This window comes from Natator depressus, chromosome 1 (assembly GCF_965152275.1).
Source record: "Natator depressus isolate rNatDep1 chromosome 1, rNatDep2.hap1, whole genome shotgun sequence".
In the NCBI taxonomy this organism is placed as follows: Eukaryota; Metazoa; Chordata; order Testudines; family Cheloniidae; genus Natator; species Natator depressus.
Genome location: NC_134234.1, coordinates 262,831,633 through 262,846,316, shown reverse-complemented (window position 1 = coordinate 262,846,316; position 14,684 = coordinate 262,831,633). Strand labels below are relative to the sequence as shown.

General features: G+C 41.7%; 1 protein-coding gene across 3 annotated transcripts in view; it reads right to left on the bottom strand.

Moving 5' to 3' along the window:
• Positions 1 to 14,684, bottom strand: part of BLTP3B (bridge-like lipid transfer protein family member 3B) — an 88,497-nt gene that overhangs the window by 60,783 nt on the left and 13,030 nt on the right. The window contains exon 2 of one of the 3 annotated variants that reach the window (XM_074941828.1): positions 12,901 to 13,047. The exons of the other annotated variants lie outside the window; for them this stretch is intronic. The gene's annotated coding sequence lies outside the window, so the exon portion shown is untranslated. The remainder of the gene's footprint in view (positions 1 to 12,900; positions 13,048 to 14,684) is intronic. 3 annotated transcript variants of the gene reach the window in all.

The following is a 14,684-nucleotide window of genomic DNA, read 5'->3' as shown; positions in this document are numbered from 1 at the left end:
AGTGGAGCACCTATAGGGCCACTACTCGAAGAAGAATTCAAAATTTTGCAAAATATTAAAATACATTTTATGTACTTCTCTATACTCTGCATGCAAAAGGTAGTAGGGGATTAAAGCATATACCTAATTTTTTAAATCTTCTTTTAGCTCCCCTCACATTTTGCTTACTAGCTCTTGTTCCACTATGATTCTCCAGAATTTCTATCACATCACACTCACCACAAGAGCCAACTGATGCACAGAACATGAAGATGGTCCCGATGGGCTCTGGAAAAATGCATGTTTATTTAGGGCAATTTTGCATTTTTTTTGAGACCCATTCTACACAACACTTTCAACAGGAAGTTAGAGATGTGTCATGGCACTCTCATTGGTAAATTACATCATTTTTCCATGTAGGATGAACTAACTATTTTATAGCTTGGATTGATAAATAGAGGCTGCTAAAGCTAGAATGAGGGAAATCCAAAGTAGCAATGCAACCTCAGAAGAAAAAGAAGTACATATAAAAATAGAACTGGAGTGAAACAAAGGAACAAAAAGACGACGAAAAGAAAAGCTTATTAACCTTCTTGAATACAGGAATGAGTAATCGTCTCATTTTAGAATGTAAAGCCTCACCAAATGTCAGAGATCACATTACCAGTTGCATCTTTTGGCTAAAAATCAAGATTCTGGAACTGTACAGTAGACATTCAGTGTTTTCAACCATAACAGGAACATTAAGTATTTTTAACATACAGCATCGCAAACTAGTATTGCAGGGAATTTTGTGTTTTTAAAATAGGAAACCTCAAGAGAACCTATTTATTTCATTTTTATATATTCCTTATTATATATTCATCACCAACATCCACATTTCACAACCAAAAATTCCAACTATTTTTCTAAGATTTTCGCAAAAACCTGTCAGTACGTCTGAAGGTCTCTTTCTAAATCTCACATCAAACGGAGAAAGAATAAGCCTCCTGCAAATACTCATGCACAAGTAATTTTTGTCAAGTTAACAACAGTTTGGTTAGTTTCACTCCTGCAAGTCAGTGGTGGTCAGCAGGGAAACGGACAACAATCATGTCAATTTCACGCAGCAGCTAACAGGCTTCCAGGGTCCCTGGATCCCCCACAGCCTGTTGGAAGAACCAGAAGCCTACGTCTGGGAGAAGCCTAGCCAGAAGTGCTGGCTCCTAAGCTACAAGCCTCCAGGCTTAGCTGGAGTTTCCAGATTCCCAGCTCCCCTTCAGCGTACCTGGCACCTGGAAGTCCTGGGAGTGCTGGCTATACCACAGCCTGCCTAGAGGCTGCTGAAGAGGTGAGAGCCTGGGATCCCTTGGCTCCCCGATTCCCAGGGCAACTGGTTCCTCAACATCCTCACTGGATGCCATCAGAAGTTCACCAAAATCAAATTGTTTCCGGTGAACTGGAAACTTCTCATAAAAAAAGTTTCACTGGAATTTTTCCAGCCAGCTCTAGTTAATAACACTTCAAATTTAATTTCTTTTTCCTGATTAATGATCTAGTTTGCTCTTCATCGTTTGTGATGTTTGTTCTTCACTTTGACCTTGCACAATGAGAATAGACTATTCATCTTCACTTTTGCTTATTATCAGTTGTTGATTTCACTCTCTGGTCTTCATGTATTAAAATAGGTTGGCCACTCAAGACCAGGGGCCAGGAGGGTAGGGCCACACCTCTGGGCAGTACCACAAAGATTGCTGACCAATAACTCTTTTCTCTTCAGAGACAGGATGTTGGTGAATTCCCAATGCTTGCTATAAACACTGGGATTGGATGGCGTGCAGCTGGGCAGGGGGCATAAAGAGCAGTGCTGGGTCAAAACAGGCATCACCCTCCCCACAATGCTCTTGTAAAATCTCACCTTCCCTCCTTCCTCTCTCACACCTCCCAGGAGATTACTAGCACCTAGGACATCAGTTTCATGTCACTCTGTCTTTTTGTTATGCCAAGGGGAATTCTGCGCCACTGCGTGTGCGCAGAATTCATGTCCCCAGCATATTTCTTTGCTTCCCTGCAGAAAAATGACTTTCTGGCAGGGAAGCAAAGGGAAGCTGCAAGAGCAGTCACACACCACTCCCTAGCAATGCAGGTACATCGTTTCAGGCACCCGGAGCAGCCAGTGGAGAGGTAAATCACCACAGGGCTGGGGACAGCCCAGCCAGTGGCTCCTACCCTGAGCCAGGACCAACTGCTAGTCCCGGCTGGGCTGGAGGCAGGAGAGGGTGGGACTTCCTCTTCCCCTGCAAGGAGTGGCTGGGGCTGTGTCAGACCCACACCCGGAAACCTCCCCCAGCTGCAGGAAGCTCAGCATCCTCCCCTGCTTCCTGCACCCAGACCCCCTGCCTGTGGACCCCCACTCCTTCACCCAGACCACTCCCCACTGAGCTCCCTGCACTCAAACCCCCATCCTGATGAGCCCCACCCCCTGCACCACCCTGAGCCCCCACATCACTGACCCCCAACTAGCTGCACTCCCCTACTGAGACCCCCACACCCAAGCCCCTCTACTGAGACCCAACCACTTTCACGTGGAAGCCCCTGCAGAGTCCCATTGCCCCTGCACCTGGAACCCCCGCAATGAGCCTCTGTGCATCCAGATCCCCCCATATCTAGACCCCCACACTGAGCTGCCCGCACCCAGATTGTCCCGCACAGAATCCTCTCAACCCACATCTGGATCCCCCACACTGAGCCCTTCCACACTTGAATCATGCCTGGTTGTGCCTGCTAGCCCCAGACCTGGTGCGCCTGGTGCAGAGGGGCAGGGCCCCAGGGTGTTTCTGGGGCAGGCCCAGGCCTTTTGTTGTGTTAGGGTCGGGTGCAGCCTCACCACTGAGTCAGTGTCCTGGGGGTGAGGAGGCTGTACAGTGATCTCCCACCTTCGTACAGTCATTGGCCTGTACTCCCCACTCCCATGCTGGTGCCTCTACATTTATTTATTGACAAATAAAACTTGCAGAATTTTCAAATATTATGCACATAATTTTTATTTTTTTGGCGCAGAATGCCCTCAGGAGTATTTTGTGGATGTTTACTGTACATTGGGTGAGGCAAGGTCTTCATATTCTGGGGTTCAGGCACATCTAGACTCTGAAGTGAGTGTACAATTACATGGAATAATTAATTTGTTTTTGATTTACAAGATCGCAATTTTAAGTAGTTGGTCCTAGCAGCATGGGTGAGATTTCCCTAATCTGGAATAGAGTTAATGATAGTATATGGTTGGTACTGACAACTCCACAGAGGTTGGAAATAAATTACCCCTTTTCAGCGAACTGGGCATTAACTCTCCTTCACTGAGAAGGGGACTGGATTGTAGGGAGTTCCAGGCACTTGTATGAGGCCTAATGATTGCCTCATGCAGTGATCTGCACTTGGTAGTGACTATGGTCAGACCACGGAACATTTAGAAAGCTTGGAATTTTATCAGTGAAAATGTGAGTAAGTTGATAATCAGCTGGGTTGGCTGAGGCCTACCCCCTTTTTACTACTGTCCAGGCAGACTAGCTTTAGGATATAGTTTAGTTATGTTAAAGGTTTAATAAAGCTGCTGCAGCCACTTGGCCAAAAGATAATTCTGACCTATGTCCTCATTGTCCCCCCCCGCCTCTTGCAATATAAAAAGTTGCAAATATTTGGTTTGCTACTACTGCAGGGGAATCCAAACACAAAAATGTTTACATTGATTTATTTTCAATATCTTGAAAGCTTTAGCTTTTGCAAAACCTCCCTCTATCCCTCAAAACCTACATTTTAGGTTTGAACTACTGTCTGTGAGTCAGCGGCAGTGCTATGAGTACCCGTATGGCCCCACAGTACGCCAACATTTTTATGGCTGACTTAGAACAACACTTCCTCAGCTCTCGTCCCCTAGCACCCCTACTCTACTTGCACTACATTGATGACATCATCATCATCTGGACCCATGGGAAGGAGGCCCTTGAGGAATTCCACTTGGATTTCAACAATTTCCACCCCACCATCAACCTCAGCCTGGACCAGCCCACACAAGAAATCCACTTCCTGGACACTACAATACAAATAAGTGATGGTCACATAAACACCACCCTATGCCAGAAACCTACTGACCACTATACTTACCTACATGCCTCCAGCTATCATCCACACCACATCACACCATCCATTGTCTACAGCCAAGCCCTCAGATACAACCGCATTTGCTCCAATCCCTCAGACAGAGACAAACACCCAGAAGATCTCTATCAAGCATTCTTAAAACTACAATACCCACCTGCTGAAGTGAAAAAACAGATTGATAGAGCCACAATGGCACCCAGAAGTCATCTACTACAGGACAGGCCCAACAAAGAAAGTAACAGAACACCACTAGCCATCACCTACAGCCCCTAACTAAAACCTCTCCAGCGCATCATCAAGGATCTACAACCGATCCTGAAGGATGACCTTGGGAGACAGGCCAGTCCTCGCTTACAGACAGACCCCCAACATGAAGCAGATACTAACCAGCAACTACACACCACACAACAGAAAACACTAACCCAGGAACCAACCCCTGCAATAAACCCCGTTGCCAACTCTGTCCGCGTATCTGTTCAAGGGACACCAACCACATCAGCCACATCATCAAGGGCTCATTCACCTGCACATCTACCAATGTGATATATGCCATCATGTGCCAGCAATGCCCCTCTGCCATGTACATTTGCATAGAGACTGTCAGGTTTGGCCAAAGGATAAATGGACACAAATCAGACAACAAGAATTGTAACATTCAAAAACCAGGAGAGCACTTCAATCTCCCTGGACGCTCAATAACAGCCTTAAAAAGCGCCATTCTTCAAAAAAAACACTTCGAAAACAGACTTCAATGAGAAACAGCAGAACTGGAATTAATTTGCAAACTTGACACCATCAAATTAGGCCTGAATAAAGACTGGGAGTGGCTGGGTCACTACAAAAAATAATTTCCCCTCTGTTGATACTCTCACCTCTTGTCAAGTGCTGGGAATGGGCCACATCCACCCTAAATGAATTGGCCTCGTTAGCACTGGACCCCCACTTGTGGCAACTCCCATCTTCTCATGTGCTGTATATTTATTCCTGCTTATTGTATTTTCCACTCAATGCATCTGATGAAGTGGGTTATATCCCACAAAAGCTTATGCCCAAATAAATGTGTTCGTCTCTAAAGTGCCACAAGGACCTCTCATTGTTTATATCTGAGAATGTCACTTTAAATTAAGGTCTAATATTCAGTTCAAAGAACTATGGCAATATTATAATAGTATTTGAGAACTTCAACTCACAGGAGTCAAGACACCACAAGATACAACAACCATAACTGGTTACCATGTGTATATGTAATGTTAAGCATTATTATGCCATTATATTTATGGTTTAATTTATATGTACAATCTGGTAATACTTGTTGTTTAGTAAAAAGTCTTGTTAATCTGCATACACATTATTTTAAAGCATTTATAATTTATTTCTAAACCAAATATTTTCAGATATAGCAAAAACATTATCTTCATGATTTGCTAATGCAGTGATTTTCAACCTGTGGTCCATGGACCCCTGGGGGTCTGCAGACTACGTCAAAGGGGCCCATAAAAGTTTGTCATTACCATAGAACAGTGTCTTTCAACCTGTGGTCTGCGGACCCTTGCAGGTCCGCAAGCTATGTCTAAGATTTCTAAAGGGATCCGCACCTCCATTTGAAATTTTGCAGAGGTCCGCAAATAAAGAAAGGTTGAAAACCACTGTGTTAACACAACATAAGCAACTGGAACTTTTCAAACAATATATAAGTGTGTTTGTACAATACATACATTCACATTTGCAAACAGAAAAAGCAATAATAATCCAGAGAATAGTTTTTCAAAAGATTAAGAATCAAAATACAGGGTATACAGAGAGAATTTTTATCACACTTTAACATTTATATTCTGTGATTTGGTCTGTGACAATCTTGGGTTCTGAACAGCAGTATCCCAAATCACTTGTGGAAGGGTTGGTCAAGAGACACAAAGCTAACTTGAACAGAGGGTGGAGAGGGATGGGGTAGAGGACAGACGGGTCTTGTCTATATGAACACTTAATTCCTGGCAACGGTGGGGTGTAAATCTACCTCACCACCAACTGTCTGTGTGGATCCTACTGCCGCTCACTAAAAGTTCTGTACTGCTCTTTTATCTGCTCCCTAAGATAGATTAAACTCACTAAGGAACTTTTAGTGCATGGCAGCAGGGTCCACATGGACACCTAGTGTGCAACAGGCTAGTGGGGGGTATTTACACCCCTACTCTCAGGAAACTGTTTGTATGGCACACTTTTCCTCTTCCCTCCTGAAGAAAGCTGTTCCTATGGAAGTACAGGTTTAAGCACTCTATGACACTCTATGCACCAGCTGATGGGAGGAAATTCAGATTTTGGTGGTTAGTGAAGGTCTGGAGAGAATGCCAGGTGCCTTGCATAATTCATCAATTTAAACTTCACCTTCCAGATTGAATAAGGAGACTGCCCAAGTGGAGTGAGCCCGGATCACATCTGGGCATCTGAGTCTCATCTACTCTGAAGACCTGCTGAATACATGATCTGATCCATTTGGCCAGATAGATCAAGACATACCCTTTTTAAAATCCCTCAGACAGAACAAATGACAAGTCCACTCTACACAAATGCTCAGTGCTGTCTAAGCAAATCTTAGGGGCCCATATCAAATCAAAGATGTGCCACACCTTTTCGTTCTTCCCTTGTGACTGTGCACTGAAAGGTCTAGGGGTGGTAGAACAATTTGTATAGTGGGGGTGCTGAGAGCCATTGAACCAAACTGTAAAACCCTGTATACAGTGGAGACCCCTGCATTTTGTGCCCCAGTGACCTGGGCACCTTGGCTGCACAAGGAGCCCCCTGCAGCCCTGCTGTCAGCACTGCCCTGACCCTAACCCCAATCCTATCCCTCACAGCTGGAAAAAAAAAATCTTTAAAATAAAGTTGTCGAAATTAGAAAAAAATAAAAAATCAAATTCCGCCAAACCTAAGTATACTTAGTTTAGGCTTTAATATCGGCCGTCATAATTTCAAATTTAATTTTAAATAGGTTTATTTTTTAAAAAAAGATAAATGTATTTAATTTATTTAAAAAATCCAATTTACATTTAAAAAATCCACCCTACAGAAAACTGATCAGGAAGAGTGGCAGGAATGGTCATGTGTGTCAGGGTACTTGGTACACCATGGCACACTTACGTGCTTTGGGTATAGTAAGACTTCCTGGTTCTCATCATGTTCATGTACAACTGGAAAAGTCTACAGGCAATGGAAGGAAAATTCCATTCCCCAGAGGAACATTGGTTGATAAAGTTCAAATGTTGGCAGGTCTTTGGAGGCCAATTTGTTAATAAATGTATCACATATTGTCATGCAATATTAAATGTATTACATGAATGTCAATAAGAGTAAATGCCTTTGAGATGGCCACTGTCTTGGCCAACTACCAAGGATTGAACAGGGAGCCTCTAGAGCTGAAAGCTAACTCAAAATGTTGAAACTCCTAAGAGCCAAGCTCTGTAGCCATGAACTGTAACACACACACACACACATTCTCTGGGAACTGGGTAGAGAGAGACAAATAAAACACACTCACCAGTGGGTTACACTGGACAGGAGGTAGCTTGTCTCAAGAGTCTAACGCCCACAACAGTTTGAATTCCAGCTGAGTCCGACTTATGATGGCTGCCATCCTCACATGCCAGAGATTGAACTGGGCACCTCCAAAGCTAAAAGTATGTGTCCCTCCATTCCAGAGCCATAAGAGAACCATATCCTCTCTGAATCAGGCACTCAGGTGGATACGTAACACATGCTAGCCAGTGGGTTACACCTTCATGATTTTCCTTTTACATAACTTGTCCTTTAATTTTGCACCCACTGGATGAAGCCTGTCCCCACTGAAGTCAGTTGCAAAACACTGATGTCAATGGGACCATAGTTTCATCCTTTGCTTCTACATTCAAATAAATTGCCCCTTCTAAATAATCACTTCCATTTCAATTACCACATACCAGGCCTCCATGTAGATTGCTGCTTCAGCTTACTTTCTGGGGACCTAACTACTCTAAACTGCCCTCAGGTTTACATCCTAGCATAAGGAGTCCTGTCCTCATGCTTAATATATTCTGACTTCCCTCCAACATCTTTTGGATTCAGTGAAAATACCAAATCCCCCATTACAACAAATTCCACTTCTCAATGTAATATTGGTAAAATGGTTTGTAGTTGAAAAACTATGTTGGTTCTTCTTCAGATACAAATAGATGGAGCAGAAACAGCTGCTGTTACCAATGGCTATAATCTAATTATCACATTGCAGATTTTCCAAGATACCAGCCAATGCCTACACATGAATGAGGCACTTACACTACAAGAATGGGAATCACTTTTTAAAAATATAAAACACACTTTTCAATCTACTTCTTTTTCTGTTTCGTTTAATGTGAAGTCCTCACACAAGCATATTAATTATCTTTCCTATCCCACAATAGTCTTTTCACAGCTCACTTATGAAAGCCTGGAAATTGTTAGAGATGTTATCAAATCCAGCTGGGCTGTTACAAATATAGTAGTCCTATAGATAAGGAACTTAATGAACACAATGGACTACAGGACACTATGAACATTAAGTTTCTCCTATATACAAAAACATATACCACCCCAAACGTATATAATTTATGTAGTATAGCTAGCACCTTTGGGCACTGCAAAAATAATAAATAAGCTTATCACATTTTGACAAACGGACTGTACTTGAAGGCTTAACAACTTCTGCTCAAAATATAACATTCCTGAACTAAAGCGAAGAGACATAATTTCATACAGAAAAGGATTGATAGTGGGGAAAGTCGGAAGAATTTAAAATTATGAAATAATAAGGTAATGGTGAAGCACTGGCTTTTTTTTTTTTTTTTTTTTTTTTTTTTTGTGGCAGATAGCAAGCTTTTCTGGTCTGTGACTTACTAGAGAAGTAGTAGCTGAAAGCCTGTGCTGTTCTACAGGTGTAATTTGTAAAATCATGTGTATAAAAACTTGAAAATGGCCGAGAACTTAAAAATTGGATGGTAACAGACTGCAAATTCAAGTGATGATTGAATCTGGTGATATTCTAAACAAAGAGAGCTCTCATCCACACTTGCATATTTTTCCATCTCTTCACACTGACTCTACAGACATAACAGTCTTCATAGTAACAAGTCTGGAATCTTATTACATAAACATGTCTCTGGCAGGATGGATGTTTTCCTTCTCTGACACTCTTTTCTCTTGTGTATGCAGTGAGTTTGTGGGGTTTTTCCCCCTTATTTCTTTACTCCTCCTTCCTGGCTCCCACACCATGTGTCCAAGTTGCATTATTGCCAACCCTAAGTATTCAAAAATAATGCATCAGCCCTCCCACCCCCAAATCATTAGCTATTAAGAAATAGTAAATTTGGGGGGGGCTGTTTACCTACTGGATTTTGAACCTTTAGGGCAGTGGGTCTCAATCCGGGATACACATACCCCTGGGGATACACAAAGGTCTTCCAGGGGGTACATCAACTCATCTAGATATTTGCCTAGTTTTACAACAGGCTACATAAAAAGCATGAGCAAAATCAGTACAAACTAAAATTTCACATAGACAAGAACTTGTTTATACTACTCTATATACTATACACTAAAATGTAAGTATAATATTTATATTCCAATTGATTTATTTTATAATTATATGGTAAAAATGAAAAAATAAGCAATTTTTCAGTAATAGTGTGCTGGGACATGTTTGTATTTTTATGTCGGATTTTGTAAGCAAGTTTTTAAATGAGGTGAAACTTAGGGTACGCAAGACAAATCAGACTTCTGAAAGAGGTACAATAGTCTGGAAAGGATGAGAGCCACTGCTTTAGGGTTCCCACTTTCAGGCTTTTCTCCATAGCTATGAAGACCAAGATTCTCATGTAATCAGAAGACTCCAAGAGCTGGGGCTTTTAAAGAACCCCAACAAATATTGTGAGACCCACAATAAAATCCTAAGTGTTGGCAACACTACTTCTCCCCTTCTCTGCCTATCCTGATGAAGACAGCATGCACAGTGCTGAAGTGATTCAGATGGATACAGCAGTATCTGAGGAAGATGGGCTGTGTATAGATTCTGGACTCCAGCTGTGTAAATAATGAATTTTTGAGTTCGCTGGAGAAACAAAAATCAAAAAAATCATTTTGTATTGAATGAAATGTTTTGTTTGACCCTAAATGCTTCATTTTGTTTTCAGGGTATTTTAAGTGCTTTTTTTTAATTATTAAAAGCAAAGGAAATATGGAAACGCCAGTCACAAACCCAGACGAGGAGGAAGAAACAGTGGTGGTGCTACTGCTGTCCCTACGTCCTATAGCCCTCAGATGTGGAAGACCCAGATTCAAGTTCCCACTTTGCCAGCAGGGATTTGAGCTTGGCTGTCTGTCACATGGTGACTAGCCCCTTTAAGAGGGAGCAGGGTCCAAAGCACCTGTAATTTATTACCTGCTGCCCAAATGGGCTTAAGCGAAGGCATCTGGGCCTTATAAAGGGGGAGACAGCACCATGAAATATGAGAGGAAGCTGTGGCTTAAGGTACACCTACACTTATAGCAGCGTGTACAGTACAGATGCTGCATGCCCAGCTAGTTCAGGTACAAATAGCAGTGTAGACAATGAGACGCAGTTTAGGCGAGTAGAGCAGAGGGCCCTGTACTCCTGAATCCCCAAGATATATACCCTACATGGCTCTCTACAGACCCACACAGTACCTCCCAGGTTTACACTGCTATTTTTAGCAGAGTAGTGTTCTGCTGCATCCCCCCATTGCTGGAGCCTTTCACTGTGGCTTTAGCTACACATTACAGCGTCTAGGCTGGACGCAGCCTGCCTTTCACTGCAGCATGAAGCTACATGTGCAGTGCATGTACTCTACATGCCCTCAAAAGCGTAGACATAGCCAGAATGAAGCTGCAGTAAGGCAGAAGGATGCAGGAGAGTTTGAGACACCAGAGGAATGAGACTCCAGCCAGGTTGGGCTAGGACTGGCCTGCAAAAAGCAGGGGAGAACCAAAGTGAAGCTAGAAGGCTTGGATCACCTCCAGGGAAAAGAGGAAAAGCCCTAGGACTGACTCTGAGGTACTAGGGACAAAAGACTCCAAGTGGGAAGGCCTGGGAGTGGCTGAGGGGAGATGAGCATTCTCTTTTGAGAGAAGCCCCCGGACTGAGTGTTATTTCTGAATTATATATAAATAAATTAGATGAACAAAAGTATTATTTTAAGGATTCAGGAATAGTGGAGTCTATTTATGGAGCCCTGAAGATGGGAAACAGAGGTGGTGCTTGAGAGGTGGGCCAACTGTTACAATCTTCCACGTTGCAGGTCAGTGCCCTAACTACCAGGCTATAAAGGTATTCAGAGTAGAGTTTCTCTCAAGCTCTCCAGTTGAAACTGTTCCATTCTGTATAAATATTTAAATATTCATTGGGCCACACAGAAAAAATGACCCTATAGCCTGGTGGTTAGCACACTCACCTGGGTTCCAATCCCTGCTGCCATGCATATTTAATTTATACAATGTGGAACAGCTTCAACAGAACAGACTGAGAGCCCTAACCCAGAATACTCCAAAGTTCCGTGGTCAGTGCACTCACCAACAACATGAGACCCCCAAGCTCAAATTCCTTCTCTAAATCAGCCATGTTGTAGACTTGAACCCATGTCTCCCACATCCCGAGTATCTAACCTTTGGGCTACTGAGTGTAAGGGGGCACTACCACCTCCTCCAATCTTTAGGAGGGCATCTAAGTACCCTTGTGAATATAGCCTGAATTTTTGGGGGGCATGGGAGGGAAGGGGTAAGAGAGGTGTGCTGAAATTATTAAGCAAATTTGTGTCAAATTCACAAATAGTTTTGGTGGATCCAATGCTGCATTTTTTGATGAACTATTTGGCTAAAAATAATTGCCCAGCTGTATTCCAGATACATCTCTTCTTCTCTTACTTTCACTGTGAAAAATTCTAGCTTCTTGTGTTTTACACTGAAGAATAAAAGGCATGCTTTTGAGTGTGAGCATGTGTTTCCTCTAAACTGCTGCCATTCTTTCACTGTAATTAAACAAACTAGAACAATCTGTTTCACTATGGTTTTTGTTATACATTCTCTTCAGGTCCTTAAAGCATGACAGTTTCAAATAAGTTCACTTCTGGAGGAAGTGGGGAGGCAGTCTCCACATATATGGCATTACACAAATAATTAATTAACGCTAACTGGAGGTATAGGCACCAAATCTTACTTATTAATGAAATAATTCTCTTAAACAGACCATTACATCTACACTGTTCTATTAAGAGTTAACTTTAATTTCTTTAACAAAATTAAATTACCCCATCAAATCTCCATCAATATAAACTAGATCCAGTGTCAATTCCTCTTTCAATATAGCTAAATGCATCCCTACCACCAACTACAAGAAGTCTTCGAGCATTAAGTAATACAAAAGACACAAGTAGGTGAAAGTCTACATTAGAAAGTAATCCAAAATACCATTAAAGTGTGGGGAACATCTGAAAAAAAATATTTTCAGAAAGTAGGCCTATAAAACCTATTTGCTATGTGGTTTTGTATGTTTAGTTCACAAACAAGTTTTGCAGATTTACCCTTGGATCTTTCTTTGAAATCTAGATGCATAACAAAACTACTACTTTTCACAGAATTGTAGATGGCACACAAAAGGCATCCAACTAGTAACTTACAGTTTTCACCCCAAAACAGACTATTAAAAAAAAAAAAAAAAAGGTACAACCACCTCTAACATTTATTTTAAAAAGCTGGGGAAGGGGGTATTACCTGAGGGCAATAAATTCAGGCAAAAGGCCCGTATTCCTGGTGAGAGCAAGTGGTCAGTTCCCATGGTTTCTTAGGAGCTTCTGGCATTCATTTTGGTAGTAAGGATATTCACATCAAATCAATCTCCACCAGAGCTAGCAGGGATCGCTGCAGGGAATGGGACACAGGGGACACACAAGGGAGCAAGTTTAAAGGGGAAGAGGAATGATACAATAATGAGAGAATTTTAAATAAAGAGAACTATAATTATGACATTACACATTATGACATTCTGTAAAATGAAATGACAAATTTGTATAAAGTGTAAAGGGAGGACATTCATGAGAAGATCCATCACTGTACTGATGCTACACGGTTGCAACTTCATTTAAACAAATAGCTGATGTAAAATTTTAAAAAGGCAGACACACTTTGTGTGACATTACCCAGGGTACAATTTGGATGGTTGATCAGCTGTGTCCCCTCAATTCTCTAACCTGGGATGCTTTTTACACTGCTTCACTGGGAGAGCAACCACTCCTGGTCTGTCACACACAGCCTCCAGCATGTAAATCACCCCCAGCTATACTGTATGAGTGCTATAAGTTATCCAGCCAGCCAGCCTTGAATTATATTGCAGAGTGACACCAGCAAATTCCCAGTCCCAGACTTGTCCCCAGAACCATGAGTTTTGTACTGGCCAGTACCCTCCTTGACAATATAAGCTCATAGAAAGTCCATCATTTCATTAATAGAAAATGGTATGCACAAATCTCGTTATCTCAAGTGAAGTTTCCCAAACACTTCAATCCAAACACACGCTGGTTTAGATAAAACAATAAAACAAGTTTATTACTACAGAAAGATAGATTTTAAATTATTACAAGAGTCATAAAAGTCAGAATTGGTTACAAAGAAAAAAAAAAGGTAAAACACAAACTGATACCGAACTTAACAAACTAAGCGAATTTAAAGCAAAAAGATTTCTCTCGCCACATGCTTATAGCAATCTGGCTAGATTCCTTCAGCCAAAACCCAGTTCAATGCTGCCTCCTTTGTCTTTCAAGTGTTGTTGATACCGTGAGTAGAGATGAGGGGAGAGAAGTAATCTGAGGTGTTTGCTCCCCTTTCTTATAGTATTTCTCTTCTTTGAGAATCCTCTCCAGCTGGGATTCAGGCGACAGCAAGTCTGTGGGACAGGAACTTCCAGCTGTTTCTTTGTCAACATGTTAATTTCTCTCTCACTCCCTTCTTCCTGCCAAAACCACTTACCCGGTGATAGTGCATTTGATTTTGTTGACATCTGACTGAGGTGTCAGTTTGCCTTTTGTCTCTGAGGAACAAGTTTGTGCTTGCTTTTCTAAACTTTGAACATGTGTTATACAGTAGAATATTGTAATTTTGCAACACATATTTTACCAGGACAACAATGATCAGCAGATTATGAGTTTTCAAATGATACCTCACAAGGCATACTTTGTACCAAATTTATCATAGTCTTGTAGAAAGGGTGAACATAGGGATACAGACAATCACACTATGTATTTACTAATATAATTAGTTAATATTTTAAAGATTTTAAAGGTACCCTGAAAACATATTTTTTAATCTAAGAAGTGTAAAATTATGTTTTCCATATCCCAGATTGCTAAAATGCCTTTTACCCTCACTTTAACGTGTGCTAATACCTTTTCTTTTTAGTTTTGTTTTGCTGGGCTTGAGACTTCTTGACCATCCATGGACCATCGGTTCCCACTCCACATTATGTCCCAGCATTCTTCCTTTTGAAATCACATTCTAGAACA